The 17,885-nt window shown below is 48.8% G+C and overlaps 5 non-coding genes and 2 pseudogenes across 5 annotated transcripts; all 7 read left to right on the plus strand.

Annotated features, from left to right (window-relative positions):
- Window positions 1-1,837: 1,837 nt before the first annotated feature.
- On the plus strand, window positions 1,838-2,017 carry LOC119883782 (annotated as a pseudogene).
- Window positions 2,018-2,986: 969 nt separating this feature from the next.
- On the plus strand, window positions 2,987-3,099 carry LOC119883852. The gene has a single exon (XR_005440807.1). It is a non-coding gene; the product is annotated as a U5 spliceosomal RNA (small nuclear RNA).
- Window positions 3,100-3,282: 183 nt separating this feature from the next.
- On the plus strand, window positions 3,283-3,474 carry LOC119883904. The gene has a single exon (XR_005440856.1). It is a non-coding gene; the product is annotated as a U2 spliceosomal RNA (small nuclear RNA).
- A 969-nt stretch (window positions 3,475-4,443) lies between these two features.
- LOC119883853 lies at window positions 4,444-4,556 on the plus strand. Its single transcript, XR_005440808.1, has one exon. It is a non-coding gene; the product is annotated as a U5 spliceosomal RNA (small nuclear RNA).
- Window positions 4,557-10,493: 5,937 nt separating this feature from the next.
- LOC119883936 lies at window positions 10,494-10,683 on the plus strand. The gene has a single exon (XR_005440887.1). It is a non-coding gene; the product is annotated as a U2 spliceosomal RNA (small nuclear RNA).
- A 959-nt stretch (window positions 10,684-11,642) lies between these two features.
- On the plus strand, window positions 11,643-11,755 carry LOC119883854. Its single transcript, XR_005440809.1, has one exon. It is a non-coding gene; the product is annotated as a U5 spliceosomal RNA (small nuclear RNA).
- A 5,836-nt stretch (window positions 11,756-17,591) lies between these two features.
- LOC119883802 lies at window positions 17,592-17,766 on the plus strand (annotated as a pseudogene).
- Window positions 17,767-17,885: the final 119 nt, after the last annotated feature.

Genomic DNA, 17,885 nt, shown 5'->3' on the forward strand with positions numbered 1-17,885 from the left:
AGCGGGGGACTCGAGACAAAATGTATTTTATATATGGACGACATCAACATTTTATGCACTGACCTTTTATCTGTCAACAGGACGCTGGACTTGACTGACTGGTTCGGACAGGCCTCTGGGTCAAAGCTGAACAGAAGCAAGACCCAAGCCCATTTTTATGGACCGTGGACAGCGACTGAGACGACAGGACTCCCCCTGACTGTGACCCAGACTGACCAAAAAATACTTGGGATCAGGTTTGATAGGGAGGGGGAGGGGAAAACAATTGGGCAGACATAGTAGGGAAAGTCAGGCAGAGACTAGGGTACTGGACACTTAGAGGACTGACTTTAGAAGGAAAGGTTTTAATCATCAAAGCAGTGATTTTACCTTTGCTTTTACTCATCAGTTCTGTTTTTATCCCGCCTAGGAGAGTGATCTTAGACCTGGAACGAGCCATCTTTTATTTTTTGTGGGGCTCCAAGTGGGAAAGACTGAGACGAAGCGTGATGAAGAAGCCAAAGGAGAAAGGAGGAAAAGGAGTGCCAGACCTGCACTTGTTCCTAGGAAGCAGATACACAGCACTACACATCGCAACCGCCACAGCCCCATCCAGAAACCCCAAGACCGCAGCAATGACACGGTTCTGGATGGGGTCCTACCTCAGAAAACTTAAGATCTTACCCACAAGTCTCAAAGTACCAGTGTCTTTTAACCTGCCACCAGCCTATGCTTTTATCCAGTCATTTTTAAGGCATTTTAACCTTGAGCAGGAGGAGTTGCAGGTTTTAACCACTCACCGCTCTCTCATTTCTGTTGTGCAGGAGCGGGAACCAGTGAGTCCAGTGCGCGGGCTTGCATTCGGCGAGCCCTCAACAGTTTGGCGCAACGTGAACCATCCAGCTCTTCCAAACAGACTCCGGGACCTGTCATGGATGGTGGCTCATGAGATCCTCCCAGTCAGGTCCGTAATGCACTCCCGGGGCATGTCGGCGCACTCAACTTGCCCCCGACCAGGTTGTGGCGCGCCTGAGTCGGTAAGGCATCTGCTCTGGGAGTGCAGCGCTGCCGTAGAACAGTGGGCAACGGCCGGCTCCTTGCAATTCCCGTACTTGCCAGCAAGGGAGGTCCTCACACCACAGCTGGTGCTGTACGGGGTGAGCCAAGGAAATCAGATACCAGCACGTACATTTGCCAAACAGTGGCTCACCCTAGCCGCCATCAAAGACGCCATATGGACCTCCAGAAACTTGCTGGCAAGAAAGCACATGCAGATCCCCCCCGTGGCTGTGATCCGGATGGCCGCAGCAACGGCCCAAACGGCCAGAGCTGCAGGCGGCGGGCCTAGGACACAGCCACAAAGAAGAATCGCCTCTGTGCCCATTCGGACGGAGGAGCCGGAGCCACACAAGGAAAGTTCAAGGCAGCGGCGGCCTGACCCTCCGGGTGAGGTTGGTGGGAAGGAGCTACAGGGTGAGGGTCTCCTCTGAGCGCCTGCACAAGATCCCGAGAGTCCAAATCTGTTTGGGGGAGCTGAATGAGTTCCCCTTTGATAGGGACTCACTACACTCCTGCACAACAGTGGACTTGGAGAAGAGCTTTTATTATCCATTTATTTTTTGTGAGTTTTATTTTAACAAATGCACTCCGCTTTGAAGACTTTTTAACAGACACTCACAGACATGGACAAGCTGAAAACCATTTTATACCTTTAATTTATGACGTTATCTGTAATGCATTTTAAACACTTTTTTTAAATGTTGTTTTACAGAGAACATTTATCTATTTATTGACATGTTGTATTTTAAAAGGTAACTTGGAATTGACATATTATGAATCATGTTTGAATTGAGTGTCAATAAAATTTTTCTCAAAAGAAAAAAATCTGTTCTTATCAGTTTAATATCTGATATGTCCCCTATAAGGGGGCAACATATTAAATGGATTTTTAGCACCGGGAGCTGAGACGAGGGGCTTGCTCCGTCCACTCCACGCATCGACCCGGTATTGCAGTGCCTCCGGGGGCGGTGCACCCTTCTCCTGCCTTGTGTAAAACCAAAATACTGACCCAAACGCAGAGGTTCGTCGCTCTGCCGGACGCCGGCCCGAAAAAGGCGCCAGTCGAGGGGGGGCGGCCAGCTGAAGCCTCGAAGAAGGCAGCGAGATTTGCACTTTATGATTGGCAGACGACGAGGGGATATTTGGGACCGGCATGGCTGTTAAATGTGCCCTGCACTTCCCCTCCCTTTCTCCCACTCGTCATCGAGAGCCCGAGTATTTCGGATGCTCGGTAGCCTGTGTCCAAAAGCCAGGCCTTCATTTCTCCGATTGGATAGAGCCTCTCAGAAGGTGGGGAGGGGACACTGCGGCGCCTCCGTAGGCCCGGCACGGTTGGCCAACACGGTGGAGGAACCGCAGCGTAGAAAGGATACAAGAAACTAAAACACCTCAAATGAAGCAAGAAAACCTGCTACAACTGCTAAATCGGTGAATAAAACACACTTACCTTCTCGTCTTTGGTCTGGTCAAGGTGGCAGTCCGGCAGAGGACAGGTAGGCAGTCCTCGGGACCAATGAATTCCTTGTTGCAAAAGTTTTTCAGCTACGGCAAAGTTGAAATTTTATTCACAAGGAATGAGGTGAATCTCCTCCCAGAAAAGCTGGTGACACAAAACGAAGCCCCAAACCGGCAAAGGTTTTAACCAGAAAGAGGAGGCCATTGCAGTCTTGGCCAAAAGGCCGAGAAGCGATCGGCCACATTTCCCCTCCCTTTCTCTCACTCGTCATCGAGAGGCTACAAGAGCCCGAGTCGTTCGGTAGCCTCTGTCCAAAAGCCAGGCCTTCGTCTCTCCGCAGCCCGATTGGATAGAGCCTGCCATGACCTGGGGAGGGGTAGGGGAACGGGCGTGGCCTGGTACTTGGGACTCGAGAGGCAGAGTGAGGCTTACCGTGAGGGTAGTGGCCGGGACGACTAGGCTCGTCGGCGGCTCTGGAGGAGGGGCCCGTACTTACTCGGGTTTCTCTTCATAACGTACAAGTCTTTCGCCTTTTACTAAAGACTTCCGTGGAGAGGGACGCCAATGAGTTAAAACTATTTTTGGCAGGCTCTGCCGTGTGGCCGAGCCTCGTGCGTTTGTGAAAAGGAAATAAAACGCCGCCCCCGGCAAGGTTGAGCGGTGCGACGAGGCGCGCTCGGGAGGAGGTGCTGAGACTCAGCCGTTGTTATGCGCAGTTGAAACCACTGCGCCACGGCAGGGGGAGAACTGCTCCGGGAGGTGGGCGCTGGAAGCAACCAGCGGGGGTTATCGCTTCTCGGCCTTTTGGCTAAGATCAAGTGTAGTATCTGTTCTTATCAGTTTAATATCTGATATGTCCCCTATAAGGGGGCAACATATTAAATGGATTTTTAGCACCGGGAGCTGAGACGAGGGGCTTGCTCCGTCCACTCCACGCATCGACCCGGTATTGCAGTGCCTCCGGGGGCGGTGCACCCTTCTCCTGCCTTGTGTAAAACCAAAATACTGACCCAAACGCAGAGGTTCGTCGCTCTGCCGGACGCCGGCCCGAAAAAGGCGCCAGTCGAGGGGGGGCGGCCAGCTGAAGCCTCGAAGAAGGCAGCGAGATTTGCACTTTATGATTGGCAGACGACGAGGGGATATTTGGGACCGGCATGGCTGTTAAATGTGCCCTGCACTTCCCCTCCCTTTCTCCCACTCGTCATCGAGAGCCCGAGTATTTCGGATGCTCGGTAGCCTGTGTCCAAAAGCCAGGCCTTCATTTCTCCGATTGGATAGAGCCTCTCAGAAGGTGGGGAGGGGACACTGCGGCGCCTCCGTAGGCCCGGCACGGTTGGCCAACACGGTGGAGGAACCGCAGCGTAGAAAGGATACAAGAAACTAAAACACCTCAAATGAAGCAAGAAAACCTGCTACAACTGCTAAATCGGTGAATAAAACACACTTACCTTCTCGTCTTTGGTCTGGTCAAGGTGGCAGTCCGGCAGAGGACAGGTAGGCAGTCCTCGGGACCAATGAATTCCTTGTTGCAAAAGTTTTTCAGCTACGGCAAAGTTGAAATTTTATTCACAAGGAATGAGGTGAATCTCCTCCCAGAAAAGCTGGTGACACAAAACGAAGCCCCAAACCGGCAAAGGTTTTAACCAGAAAGAGGAGGCCATTGCAGTCTTGGCCAAAAGGCCGAGAAGCGATCGGCCACATTTCCCCTCCCTTTCTCTCACTCGTCATCGAGAGGCTACAAGAGCCCGAGTCGTTCGGTAGCCTCTGTCCAAAAGCCAGGCCTTCGTCTCTCCGCAGCCCGATTGGATAGAGCCTGCCATGACCTGGGGAGGGGTAGGGGAACGGGCGTGGCCTGGTACTTGGGACTCGAGAGGCAGAGTGAGGCTTACCGTGAGGGTAGTGGCCGGGACGACTAGGCTCGTCGGCGGCTCTGGAGGAGGGGCCCGTACTTACTCGGGTTTCTCTTCATAACGTACAAGTCTTTCGCCTTTTACTAAAGACTTCCGTGGAGAGGGACGCCAATGAGTTAAAACTATTTTTGGCAGGCTCTGCCGTGTGGCCGAGCCTCGTGCGTTTGTGAAAAGGAAATAAAACGCCGCCCCCGGCAAGGTTGAGCGGTGCGACGAGGCGCGCTCGGGAGGAGGTGCTGAGACTCAGCCGTTGTTATGCGCAGTTGAAACCACTGCGCCACGGCAGGGGGAGAACTGCTCCGGGAGGTGGGCGCTGGAAGCAACCAGCGGGGGTTATCGCTTCTCGGCCTTTTGGCTAAGACTGCGATCGCCTCCTGTGTCTGGATAAAACTTTTGCCTGTTTGTGGCGAAGTGTTACCAGGTTTTTGGGAGGATACTCACATTATTCCTTGTGAAAAATTTCAACTTTGTTGTAGTTGAAATTGTTTCACACAAAGGAATTCATTGGTTCAGAGGACTGCTTACCTGTACTCTGCCGGAATAACATCTCGACCAGGCCAAACAAGACAAGGTAAGTGTGTTTTATTCACCTTTCTAACATTTTTAGTAGATTTTATTGCTCTTTTTAGAGCATTCTTTTACCTTATTTTAGTTGACTTGGTTTTAGACTGTTTTAGGTGTTTTAGCTTCTTTTACCACTTTTACGTTGTGGTGCCTCCACCATGGCGGCCAACCATGCCGGCATGAGGAGGCACCACAGTGTCAGATTTACATTCAAAGAAAAAGATGGGAAAACCCTTGTTATGTCAAGGCTGACTTCTCAAGGAAAATGATCCAGAACATTTTGAAATTCTCCCCGCAGGATATAAATTGTATTTTGACTCTGCCATTTGGAAAAGGTTTCGATGTGAGTTTTGTCTCTGCTGCCGTGTTCAGAGATTTCTGGACACGCTTCGAAAATGAAAAACCCCAGTTTACTGCATTTAATGTTGAGAAACTGACTGATAATGCCGCTAAAACGGTAATTGTCAGAATGTTCAATGAGACTGTGAATGCAGATGACATTTGTTTGTGGCTGGGCAGATTTTGCACTGTTAAAGGCCAGGCTACCAAAGTGAGAGATGAGGATGGCATCTGGAATTGCGCTTGGAGGGTCCCCATCCAACAATGGCAAGACCCTCAAGGCTTCCAGGGCCTGAAACATCTGCCATCCATGATAGTTCTGGGAAACAACAGGGGCTACATTCATTACCAGGGCCAGCCCAAACTCTGCCGCAAGTGTGGTGAGAATGGGCACCTGGCAGAAGCGTGCCAGCAGATCATTTGTGGTAAATGTAGAGAAATTGGGCATACTTTCGAGGAATGCACCAATGGCAGAAAGTGCAATCTTTGTGGAGAAACAAACCACCTCTTCAGAGATTGCCCTAAGTCGTTTGCCAACAAATTAAAGGCAGCAAAGGCACAAAATGGCGGACAAGACGAAGCAGTTAGAGAGCTAATTGAAGAGGCTGGGCTGGAGAATTCAAATCTCCCGCCAAATCCTGTGATTGGAGGAGAAGGACCAGTAGAGGCGGGAGAAGGGGAGGGGCCTGCAGCTGCCCCACAAGTGGAGAACAGGGAAGAAGCAGTGGCAGTGCAGGCAGAAGGCGGAGCTAGCTCAGTGACTGGCTCAGAACAAAAATTTGGCCAGTCACAGAGTGATAGCGAGGATGTCCCCCTCCCCAATGCCCAGCCGGCCAAGAGACTAATTTCAGAATTGTCTTCTGAGTCTCCTGGAGCCTCGGAAAAGAGGGGAAGAGCTGAGAGCTACTCAGACAGTTCATCTGTGGAGGAGCCCAGAGTCTTCCCCTCCAATTCGCCTAATGAAGTCTCTTTTTTAACTATAGCTCTGCAATCAACCCCTAAGGACTCAAAGCTCAATGCCACCCTGCGTCAGAGGCCAACTCCTAGAGTCCGAAAGGGAAATGGAGCTCAACCCCGTCATCTCTCACCCATGAGAATGAAGGAAGAGCTCCATTCACAAGAAATCCACTAACTGCTATGTTTTTAAACATTTGAAATCCCCCTTTTTTTAGTCTTTTAAGATGTCATACCTGCAAATTTTAACCATACTCATGACACTCACCTTCTCAACTATCAATGTGAGGAGTGTGAAGTCGAGAGTTAGAGCCCAGATTGTTTTATCCTTTCTTAACTCTTTTAAGTCTGACGTGTTTTTAATACAGGAATGCGGCCTACCATTTTTAAAACACTACAGAGAATGGGAGGAGTTATGGCCACAAACGTCGATATGGAGCGGCTCAAATGAAAACAAAAATGATGGAGTGGCCATTTTAATAAAAAACCCTCTAGTCTGGTGAAGGGCAGCACTGTGGTGAGAGATGGTCGGGCACTTTTAACACACTTGACTTTTATGGGGAAGGATTTTAACGTCTTAAATATTTATGGCTTTAATGACAAGAACGACAGGTATGACCTTTTAGAAGACCTGCAGCCCCACATGCTAGGCAGGGCACCTTTAGTTGTAGGGGGGGATTTTAATTGTATTTTAAGCAGGAACGACAGGAGAAGAATAGGGGACGATTTTAAAGTGGACAAGACTTCAGTTTTACTTCAAAGCATATGCAGTGATTTTAGACTTGTGGACTGTTTTAAAACCATGCATCCCAGAGAGGAGGGCTTCACCTGGTTCAGTAGTGATGGCACCCGAGCCTCTCGCATAGACTACATTTTATCACGTGATTGCCCACCAACCGATGCTAGATTGGAACCTGTTTTCTTTTCTGATCACGCAATTCTTTCCTGCACCCTTTCACTCTCTTCCGGTGTGACGGCAGGAAGTGGTCTGTGGAAGCTCAATTGCTCCCTGTTAGAAGACAGGGAGCTAGTTAGGCTGTACAGGGAGCAATACCGAGAGTGGCAGACCCTTCAAGACTTTTACGATACACGTGCACAGTGGTGGGAAATGGTGAAGGGAAAGACAAAGACGTTTTACAGACAGGCAGGGAAAAGAAAGAAAAAGAGGGACAACAGACGCATGTTGGGACTGCAGAAACGGCTTCAGAGGTATTTTAAACTAATCCAACATGGAATGGATTTTAATGAAGAGATAAAACAAATTAAAACAGAGATGTCGGTTTTAGCAGAAATTAATAGCAAAGGTGTGATTTTAAGAAGCAAGGAAAGGGAAATGGAGGAAGGAGAGAAGTGCACAAGATATTTTTTTAAGAAAATCGTAAATAAAGGGGGGGCCATGTTGAGACTTAAAAAAGAAAACGGGTGCACAGCTGACACAACAGAGGAAATCAAAGAAACTGTCGAACATTTTTACCGTGAACTGTACGCATACAAAACTGTTAACGGGGACACCATGACGAAGTTTTAAAATCCATTGACCAAGCAACAAACGACAACGTGCTTTTAACCCAAGATTTTACGATACCGGAATTAAACAAATGCATCAAATCTTTTAAGACAGGGAAGTCGCCGGGAGAAGACGGGCTTCCCTTGGAATTTTATCTGACATTTTGGGACATTTTAGCACCAGACTTGCTTGCTGTTTTTATGGATTTTGAACAAATGGACCGACTTCCTGACAGCTTTAGAGCAGGGATAGTGACTCTCCTTCACAAAGACAAAGACAAGACGGACTTGAAAAATTGGAGACCTATCACACTCTTAAATTTTGACTGTAAACTTTTTAGTAAACTTTTAGCCTCACGCATGTCCTTGTTTTTAGAAGATCTGATTCACCCGGATCAAGCCTGTGCCGTCCCGGGGAGGAAGATCACCGACAGCCTCGTACTGATCCGAGATACCATCTGTTACGCGAGAGACAGAAACATTCGGCTAGTAGTCCTGAATTTAGATTTTGAGAAAGCCTTTGATCGGGTCTCGCACCAGTACCTTTTCCAGGTACTGCAAAAAATGGGGTTCCCGAGAAGGTTTATAGCCTGGGTGGGACTGCTGTACCGGGAGATCAACAGCAAATTCATTGTTAACGGGCATCTGACAAGAGCAGTGGATATAAACTGCGGTGTCCGTCAGGGTTGTCCGTTATCTGCCCTCCTCTACGTTATCTGTATAGAACCACTGGCACAGACCTTGAGAAGGGACCAACGAATCCATGGGGTAGGAGTCCCAGGGAGCGGGGGACTCGAGACAAAATGTATTTTATATATGGACGACATCAACATTTTATGCACTGACCTTTTATCTGTCAACAGGACGCTGGACTTGACTGACTGGTTCGGACAGGCCTCTGGGTCAAAGCTGAACAGAAGCAAGACCCAAGCCCATTTTTATGGACCGTGGACAGCGACTGAGACGACAGGACTCCCCCTGACTGTGACCCAGACTGACCAAAAAATACTTGGGATCAGGTTTGATAGGGAGGGGGAGGGGAAAACAATTGGGCAGACATAGTAGGGAAAGTCAGGCAGAGACTAGGGTACTGGACACTTAGAGGACTGACTTTAGAAGGAAAGGTTTTAATCATCAAAGCAGTGATTTTACCTTTGCTTTTACTCATCAGTTCTGTTTTTATCCCGCCTAGGAGAGTGATCTTAGACCTGGAACGAGCCATCTTTTATTTTTTGTGGGGCTCCAAGTGGGAAAGACTGAGACGAAGCGTGATGAAGAAGCCAAAGGAGAAAGGAGGAAAAGGAGTGCCAGACCTGCACTTGTTCCTAGGAAGCAGATACACAGCACTACACATCGCAACCGCCACAGCCCCATCCAGAAACCCCAAGACCGCAGCAATGACACGGTTCTGGATGGGGTCCTACCTCAGAAAACTTAAGATCTTACCCACAAGTCTCAAAGTACCAGTGTCTTTTAACCTGCCACCAGCCTATGCTTTTATCCAGTCATTTTTAAGGCATTTTAACCTTGAGCAGGAGGAGTTGCAGGTTTTAACCACTCACCGCTCTCTCATTTCTGTTGTGCAGGAGCGGGAACCAGTGAGTCCAGTGCGCGGGCTTGCATTCGGCGAGCCCTCAACAGTTTGGCGCAACGTGAACCATCCAGCTCTTCCAAACAGACTCCGGGACCTGTCATGGATGGTGGCTCATGAGATCCTCCCAGTCAGGTCCGTAATGCACTCCCGGGGCATGTCGGCGCACTCAACTTGCCCCCGACCAGGTTGTGGCGCGCCTGAGTCGGTAAGGCATCTGCTCTGGGAGTGCAGCGCTGCCGTAGAACAGTGGGCAACGGCCGGCTCCTTGCAATTCCCGTACTTGCCAGCAAGGGAGGTCCTCACACCACAGCTGGTGCTGTACGGGGTGAGCCAAGGAAATCAGATACCAGCACGTACATTTGCCAAACAGTGGCTCACCCTAGCCGCCATCAAAGACGCCATATGGACCTCCAGAAACTTGCTGGCAAGAAAGCACATGCAGATCCCCCCCGTGGCTGTGATCCGGATGGCCGCAGCAACGGCCCAAACGGCCAGAGCTGCAGGCGGCGGGCCTAGGACACAGCCACAAAGAAGAATCGCCTCTGTGCCCATTCGGACGGAGGAGCCGGAGCCACACAAGGAAAGTTCAAGGCAGCGGCGGCCTGACCCTCCGGGTGAGGTTGGTGGGAAGGAGCTACAGGGTGAGGGTCTCCTCTGAGCGCCTGCACAAGATCCCGAGAGTCCAAATCTGTTTGGGGGAGCTGAATGAGTTCCCCTTTGATAGGGACTCACTACACTCCTGCACAACAGTGGACTTGGAGAAGAGCTTTTATTATCCATTTATTTTTTGTGAGTTTTATTTTAACAAATGCACTCCGCTTTGAAGACTTTTTAACAGACACTCACAGACATGGACAAGCTGAAAACCATTTTATACCTTTAATTTATGACGTTATCTGTAATGCATTTTAAACACTTTTTTTAAATGTTGTTTTACAGAGAACATTTATCTATTTATTGACATGTTGTATTTTAAAAGGTAACTTGGAATTGACATATTATGAATCATGTTTGAATTGAGTGTCAATAAAATTTTTCTCAAAAGAAAAAAATCTGTTCTTATCAGTTTAATATCTGATATGTCCCCTATAAGGGACTACTGTGCTCCCGCTGGAAGCAACCAGCGGGGGTTATCGCTTCTCGGCCTTTTGGCTAAGATCAAGTGTAGTATCTGTTCTTATCAGTTTAATATCTGATATGTCCCCTATAAGGGCAACATATTAAATGGATTTTTAGCACCGGGAGCTGAGACGAGGGGCTTGCTCCGTCCACTCCACGCATCGACCCGGTATTGCAGTGCCTCCGGGGGCGGTGCACCCTTCTCCTGCCTTGTGTAAAACCAAAATACTGACCCAAACGCAGAGGTCCGTCGCTCTGCCGGACGCCGGCCCGAAAAAGGCGCCAGTCGAGGGGGGGCGGCCAGCTGAAGCCTCGAAGAAGGCAGCGAGATTTGCACTTTATGATTGGCAGACGACGAGGGGATATTTGGGACCGGCATGGCTGTTAAATGTGCCCTGCACTTCCCCTCCCTTTCTCCCACTCGTCATCGAGAGCCCGAGTATTTCGGATGCTCGGTAGCCTGTGTCCAAAAGCCAGGCCTTCATTTCTCCGATTGGATAGAGCCTCTCAGAAGGTGGGGAGGGGACACTGCGGCGCCTCCGTAGGCCCGGCACGGTTGGCCAACACGGTGGAGGAACCGCAGCGTAGAAAGGATACAAGAAACTAAAACACCTCAAATGAAGCAAGAAAACCTGCTACAACTGCTAAATCGGTGAATAAAACACACTTACCTTCTCGTCTTTGGTCTGGTCAAGGTGGCAGTCCGGCAGAGGACAGGTAGGCAGTCCTCGGGACCAATGAATTCCTTGTTGCAAAAGTTTTTCAGCTACGGCAAAGTTGAAATTTTATTCACAAGGAATGAGGTGAATCTCCTCCCAGAAAAGCTGGTGACACAACGAAGCCCCAAACCGGCAAAGGTTTTAACCAGGAGGCCATTGCAGTCTTGGCCAAAAGGCCGAGAAGCGATCGGCCACATTTCCCCTCCCTTTCTCTCACTCGTCATCGAGAGGCTACAAGAGCCCGAGTCGTTCGGTAGCCTCTGTCCAAAAGCCAGGCCTTCGTCTCTCCGCAGCCCGATTGGATAGAGCCTGCCATGACCTGGGGAGGGGTAGGGGAACGGGCGTGGCCTGGTACTTGGGACTCGAGAGGCAGAGTGAGGCTTACCGTGAGGGTAGTGGCCGGGACGACTAGGCTCGTCGGCGGCTGGAGGAGGGGCCCGTACTTACTCGGGTTTCTCTTCATAACGTACAAGTCTTTCGCCTTTTACTAAAGACTTCCGTGGAGAGGGACGCCAATGAGTTAAAACTATTTTTGGCAGGCTCTGCCGTGTGGCCGAGCCTCGTGCGTTTGTGAAAAGGAAATAAAACGCCGCCCCCGGCAAGGTTGAGCGGTGCGACGAGGCGCGCTCGGGAGGAGGTGCTGAGACTCAGCCGTTGTTATGCGCAGTTGAAACCACTGCGCCACGGCAGGGGGAGAACTGCTCCGGGAGGTGGGCGCTGGAAGCAACCAGCGGGGGTTATCGCTTCTCGGCCTTTTGGCTAAGACTGCGATCGCCTCCTGTGTCTGGATAAAACTTTTGCCTGTTTGTGGCGAAGTGTTACCAGGTTTTTGGGAGGATACTCACATTATTCCTTGTGAATAAAATTTCAACTTTGTTGTAGTTGAAATTGTTTCACACAAAGGAATTCATTGGTTCAGAGGACTGCTTACCTGTACTCTGCCGGAATAACATCTCGACCAGGCCAAACAAGACAAGGTAAGTGTGTTTTATTCACCTTTTAACATTTTTAGTAGATTTTATTGCTCTTTTTAGAGCATTCTTTTACCTTATTTTAGTTGACTTGGTTTTAGACTTTTTAGGTGTTTTAGCTTCTTTTTACCACTTTTACGTTGTGGTGCCTCCACCATGGCGGCCAACCATGCCGGCATGAGGAGGCACCACAGTGTCAGATTTACATTCAAAGAAAAAGATGGGAAAACCCTTGTTATGTCAAGGCTTGACTTCTCAAGGAAAATGATCCAGAACATTTTGAAATTCTCCCCGCAGGATATAATTGTATTTTGACTCTGCCATTTGGAAAAGGTTTCGATGTGAGTTTTGTCTCTGCTGCCGTGTTCAGAGATTTCTGGACACGCTTCGAAAATGAAAAACCCCAGTTTACTGCATTTAATGTTGAGAAACTGACTGATAATGCCGCTAAAACGGTAATTGTCAGAATGTTCAATGAGACTGTGAATGCAGATGACATTTGTTTGTGGCTGGGCAGATTTTGCACTGTTAAAGGCCAGGCTACCAAAGTGAGAGATGAGGATGGCATCTGGAATTGCGCTTGGAGGGTCCCCATCCAACAATGGCAAGACCCTCAAGGCTTCCAGGGCCTGAAACATCTGCCATCCATGATAGTTCTGGGAAACAACAGGGGCTACATTCATTACCAGGGCCAGCCCAAACTCTGCCGCAAGTGTGGTGAGAATGGGCACCTGGCAGAAGCGTGCCAGCAGATCATTTGTGGTAAATGTAGAGAAATTGGGCATACTTTCGAGGAATGCACCAATGGCAGAAAGTGCAATCTTTGTGGAGAAACAAACCACCTCTTCAGAGATTGCCCTAAGTCATTTGCCAACAAATTAAAGGCAGCAAAGGCACAAAATGGCGGACAAGACGAAGCAGTTAGAGAGCTAATTGAAGAGGCTGGGCTGGAGAATTCAAATCTCCCGCCAAATCCTGTGATTGGAGGAGAAGGACCAGTAGAGGCGGGAGAAGGGGAGGGGCCTGCAGCTGCCCCACAAGTGGAGAACAGGGAAGAAGCAGTGGCAGTGCAGGCAGAAGGCGGAGCTAGCTCAGTGACTGGCTCAGAACAAAAATTTGGCCAGTCACAGAGTGATAGCGAGGATGTCCCCCTCCCCAATGCCCAGCCGGCCAAGAGACTAATTTCAGAATTGTCTTCTGAGTCTCCTGGAGCCTCGGAAAAGAGGGGAAGAGCTGAGAGCTACTCAGACAGTTCATCTGTGGAGGAGCCCAGAGTCTTCCCCTCCAATTCGCCTAATGAAGTCTCTTTTTTAACTATAGCTCTGCAATCAACCCCTAAGGACTCAAAGCTCAATGCCACCCTGCGTCAGAGGCCAACTCCTAGAGTCCGAAAGGGAAATGGAGCTCAACCCCGTCATCTCTCACCCATGAGAATGAAGGAAGAGCTCCATTCACAAGAAATCCACTAACTGCTGTGTTTTTAAACATTTGAAATCCCCCTTTTTTTTTAGTCTTTTAAGATGTCATACCTGCAAATTTTAACCATACTCATGACACTCACCTTCTCAACTATCAATGTGAGGAGTGTGAAGTCGAGAGTTAGAGCCCAGATTGTTTTATCCTTTCTTAACTCTTTTAAGTCTGACGTGTTTTTAATACAGGAATGCGGCCTACCATTTTTAAAACACTACAGAGAATGGGAGGAGTTATGGCCACAAACGTCGATATGGAGCGGCTCAAATGAAAACAAAAATGATGGAGTGGCCATTTTAATAAAAAACCCTCTAGTCTGGTGAAGGGCAGCACTGTGGTGAGAGATGGTCGGGCACTTTTAACACACTTGACTTTTATGGGGAAGGATTTTAACGTCTTAAATATTTATGGCTTTAATGACAAGAACGACAGGTATGACCTTTTAGAAGACCTGCAGCCCCACATGCTAGGCAGGGCACCTTTAGTTGTAGGGGGGGATTTTAATTGTATTTTAAGCAGGAACGACAGGAGAAGAATAGGGGACGATTTTAAAGTGGACAAGACTTCAGTTTTACTTCAAAGCATATGCAGTGATTTTAGACTTGTGGACTGTTTTAAAACCATGCATCCCAGAGAGGAGGGCTTCACCTGGTTCAGTAGTGATGGCACCCGAGCCTCTCGCATAGACTACATTTTATCACGTGATTGCCCACCAACCGATGCTAGATTGGAACCTGTTTTCTTTTCTGATCACGCAATTCTTTCCTGCACCCTTTCACTCTCTTCCGGTGTGACGGCAGGAAGTGGTCTGTGGAAGCTCAATTGCTCCCTGTTAGAAGACAGGGAGCTAGTTAGGCTGTACAGGGAGCAATACCGAGAGTGGCAGACCCTTCAAGACTTTTACGATACACGTGCACAGTGGTGGGAAATGGTGAAGGGAAAGACAAAGACGTTTTACAGACAGGCAGGGAAAAGAAAGAAAAAGAGGGACAACAGACGCATGTTGGGACTGCAGAAACGGCTTCAGAGGTATTTTAAACTAATCCAACATGGAATGGATTTTAATGAAGAGATAAAACAAATTAAAACAGAGATGTCGGTTTTAGCAGAAATTAATAGCAAAGGTGTGATTTTAAGAAGCAAGGAAAGGGAAATGAGGAAGGAGAGAAGTGCACAAGATATTTTTTTAAGAAAATCGTAAATAAAGGGGGGGCCATGTTGAGACTTAAAAAAGAAAACGGGTGCACAGCTGACACAACAGAGGAAATCAAAGAAACTGTCGAACATTTTTACCGTGAACTGTACGCATACAAAACTGTTAACGGGGACACCATGACGAAGTTTTAAAATCCATTGACCAAGCAACAAACGACAACGTGCTTTTAACCCAAGATTTTACGATACCGGAATTAAACAAATGCATCAAATCTTTTAAGACAGGGAAGTCGCCGGGAGAAGACGGGCTTCCCTTGGAATTTTATCTGACATTTTGGGACATTTTAGCACCAGACTTGCTTGCTGTTTTTATGGATTTTGAACAAATGGACCGACTTCCTGACAGCTTTAGAGCAGGGATAGTGACTCTCCTTCACAAAGACAAAGACAAGACGGACTTGAAAAATTGGAGACCTATCACACTCTTAAATTTTGACTGTAAACTTTTTAGTAAACTTTAGCCTCACGCATGTCCTTGTTTTTAGAAGATCTGATTCACCCGGATCAAGCCTGTGCCGTCCCGGGGAGGAAGATCACCGACAGCCTCGTACTGATCCGAGATACCATCTGTTACGCGAGAGACAGAAACATTCGGCTAGTAGTCCTGAATTTAGATTTTGAGAAAGCCTTTGATCGGGTCTCGCACCAGTACCTTTTCCAGGTACTGCAAAAAATGGGGTTCCCGAGAAGGTTTATAGCCTGGGTGGGACTGCTGTACCGGGAGATCAACAGCAAATTCATTGTTAACGGGCATCTGACAAGAGCAGTGGATATAAACTGCGGTGTCCGTCAGGGTTGTCCGTTATCTGCCCTCCTCTACGTTATCTGTATAGAACCACTGGCACAGACCTTGAGAAGGGACCAACGAATCCATGGGGTAGGAGTCCCAGGGAGCGGGGGACTCGAGACAAAATGTATTTTATATATGGACGACATCAACATTTTATGCACTGACCTTTTATCTGTCAACAGGACGCTGGACTTGACTGACTGGTTCGGACAGGCCTCTGGGTCAAAGCTGAACAGAAGCAAGACCCAAGCCCATTTTTATGGACCGTGGACAGCGACTGAGACGACAGGACTCCCCCTGACTGTGACCCAGACTGACCAAAAAATACTTGGGATCAGGTTTGATAGGGAGGGGGAGGGGAAAACAATTGGGCAGACATAGTAGGGAAAGTCAGGCAGAGACTAGGGTACTGGACACTTAGAGGACTGACTTTAGAAGGAAAGGTTTTAATCATCAAAGCAGTGATTTTACCTTTGCTTTTACTCATCAGTTCTGTTTTTATCCCGCCTAGGAGAGTGATCTTAGACCTGGAACGAGCCATCTTTTATTTTTTGTGGGGCTCCAAGTGGGAAAGACTGAGACGAAGCGTGATGAAGAAGCCAAAGGAGAAAGGAGGAAAAGGAGTGCCAGACCTGCACTTGTTCCTAGGAAGCAGATACACAGCACTACACATCGCAACCGCCACAGCCCCATCCAGAAACCCCAAGACCGCAGCAATGACACGGTTCTGGATGGGGTCCTACCTCAGAAAACTTAAGATCTTACCCACAAGTCTCAAAGTACCAGTGTCTTTTAACCTGCCACCAGCCTATGCTTTTATCCAGTCATTTTTAAGGCATTTTAACCTTGAGCAGGAGGAGTTGCAGGTTTTAACCACTCACCGCTCTCTCATTTCTGTTGTGCAGGAGCGGGAACCAGTGAGTCCAGTGCGCGGGCTTGCATTCGGCGAGCCCTCAACAGTTTGGCGCAACGTGAACCATCCAGCTCTTCCAAACAGACTCCGGGACCTGTCATGGATGGTGGCTCATGAGATCCTCCCAGTCAGGTCCGTAATGCACTCCCGGGGCATGTCGGCGCACTCAACTTGCCCCCGACCAGGTTGTGGCGCGCCTGAGTCGGTAAGGCATCTGCTCTGGGAGTGCAGCGCTGCCGTAGAACAGTGGGCAACGGCCGGCTCCTTGCAATTCCCGTACTTGCCAGCAAGGGAGGTCCTCACACCACAGCTGGTGCTGTACGGGGTGAGCCAAGGAAATCAGATACCAGCACGTACATTTGCCAAACAGTGGCTCACCCTAGCCGCCATCAAAGACGCCATATGGACCTCCAGAAACTTGCTGGCAAGAAAGCACATGCAGATCCCCCCCGTGGCTGTGATCCGGATGGCCGCAGCAACGGTCCAAACGGCCAGAGCTGCAGGCGGCGGGCCTAGGACACAGCCACAAAGAAGAATCGCCTCTGTGCCCATTCGGACGGAGGAGCCGGAGCCACACAAGGAAAGTTCAAGGCAGCGGCGGCCTGACCCTCCGGGTGAGGTTGGTGGGAAGGAGCTACAGGGTGAGGGTCTCCTCTGAGCGCCTGCACAAGATCCCGAGAGTCCAAATCTGTTTGGGGGAGCTGAATGAGTTCCCCTTTGATAGGGACTCACTACACTCCTGCACAACAGTGGACTTGGAGAAGAGCTTTTATTATCCATTTATTTTTTGTGAGTTTTATTTTAACAAATGCACTCCGCTTTGAAGACTTTTTAACAGACACTCACAGACATGGACAAGCTGAAAACCATTTTATACCTTTAATTTATGACGTTATCTGTAATGCATTTTAAACACTTTTTTTAAATGTTGTTTTACAGAGAACATTTATCTATTTATTGACATGTTGTATTTTAAAAGGTAACTTGGAATTGACATATTATGAATCATGTTTGAATTGAGTGTCAATAAAATTTTTCTCAAAAGAAAAAAACTGTTCTTATCAGTTTAATATCTGATATGTCCCCTATAAGGGGGCAACATATTAAATGGATTTTTAGCACCGGGAGCTGAGACGAGGGGCTTGCTCCGTCCACTCCACGCATCGACCCGGTATTGCAGTGCCTCCGGGGGCGGTGCACCCTTCTCCTGCCTTGTGTAAAACCAAAATACTGACCCAAACGCAGAGGTTCGTCGCTCTGCCGGACGCCGGCCCGAAAAAGGCGCCAGTCGAGGGGGGCGGCCAGCTGAAGCCTCGAAGAAGGC

The sequence above is a fragment of the Micropterus salmoides genome, unplaced genomic scaffold, assembly GCF_014851395.1.
Source record: "Micropterus salmoides isolate LMB-PRFRI ecotype aquatic unplaced genomic scaffold, ASM1485139v1 Ms_hic_scaffold_3029, whole genome shotgun sequence".
Lineage (NCBI taxonomy): Eukaryota > Metazoa > Chordata > Actinopteri > Centrarchiformes > Centrarchidae > Micropterus > Micropterus salmoides.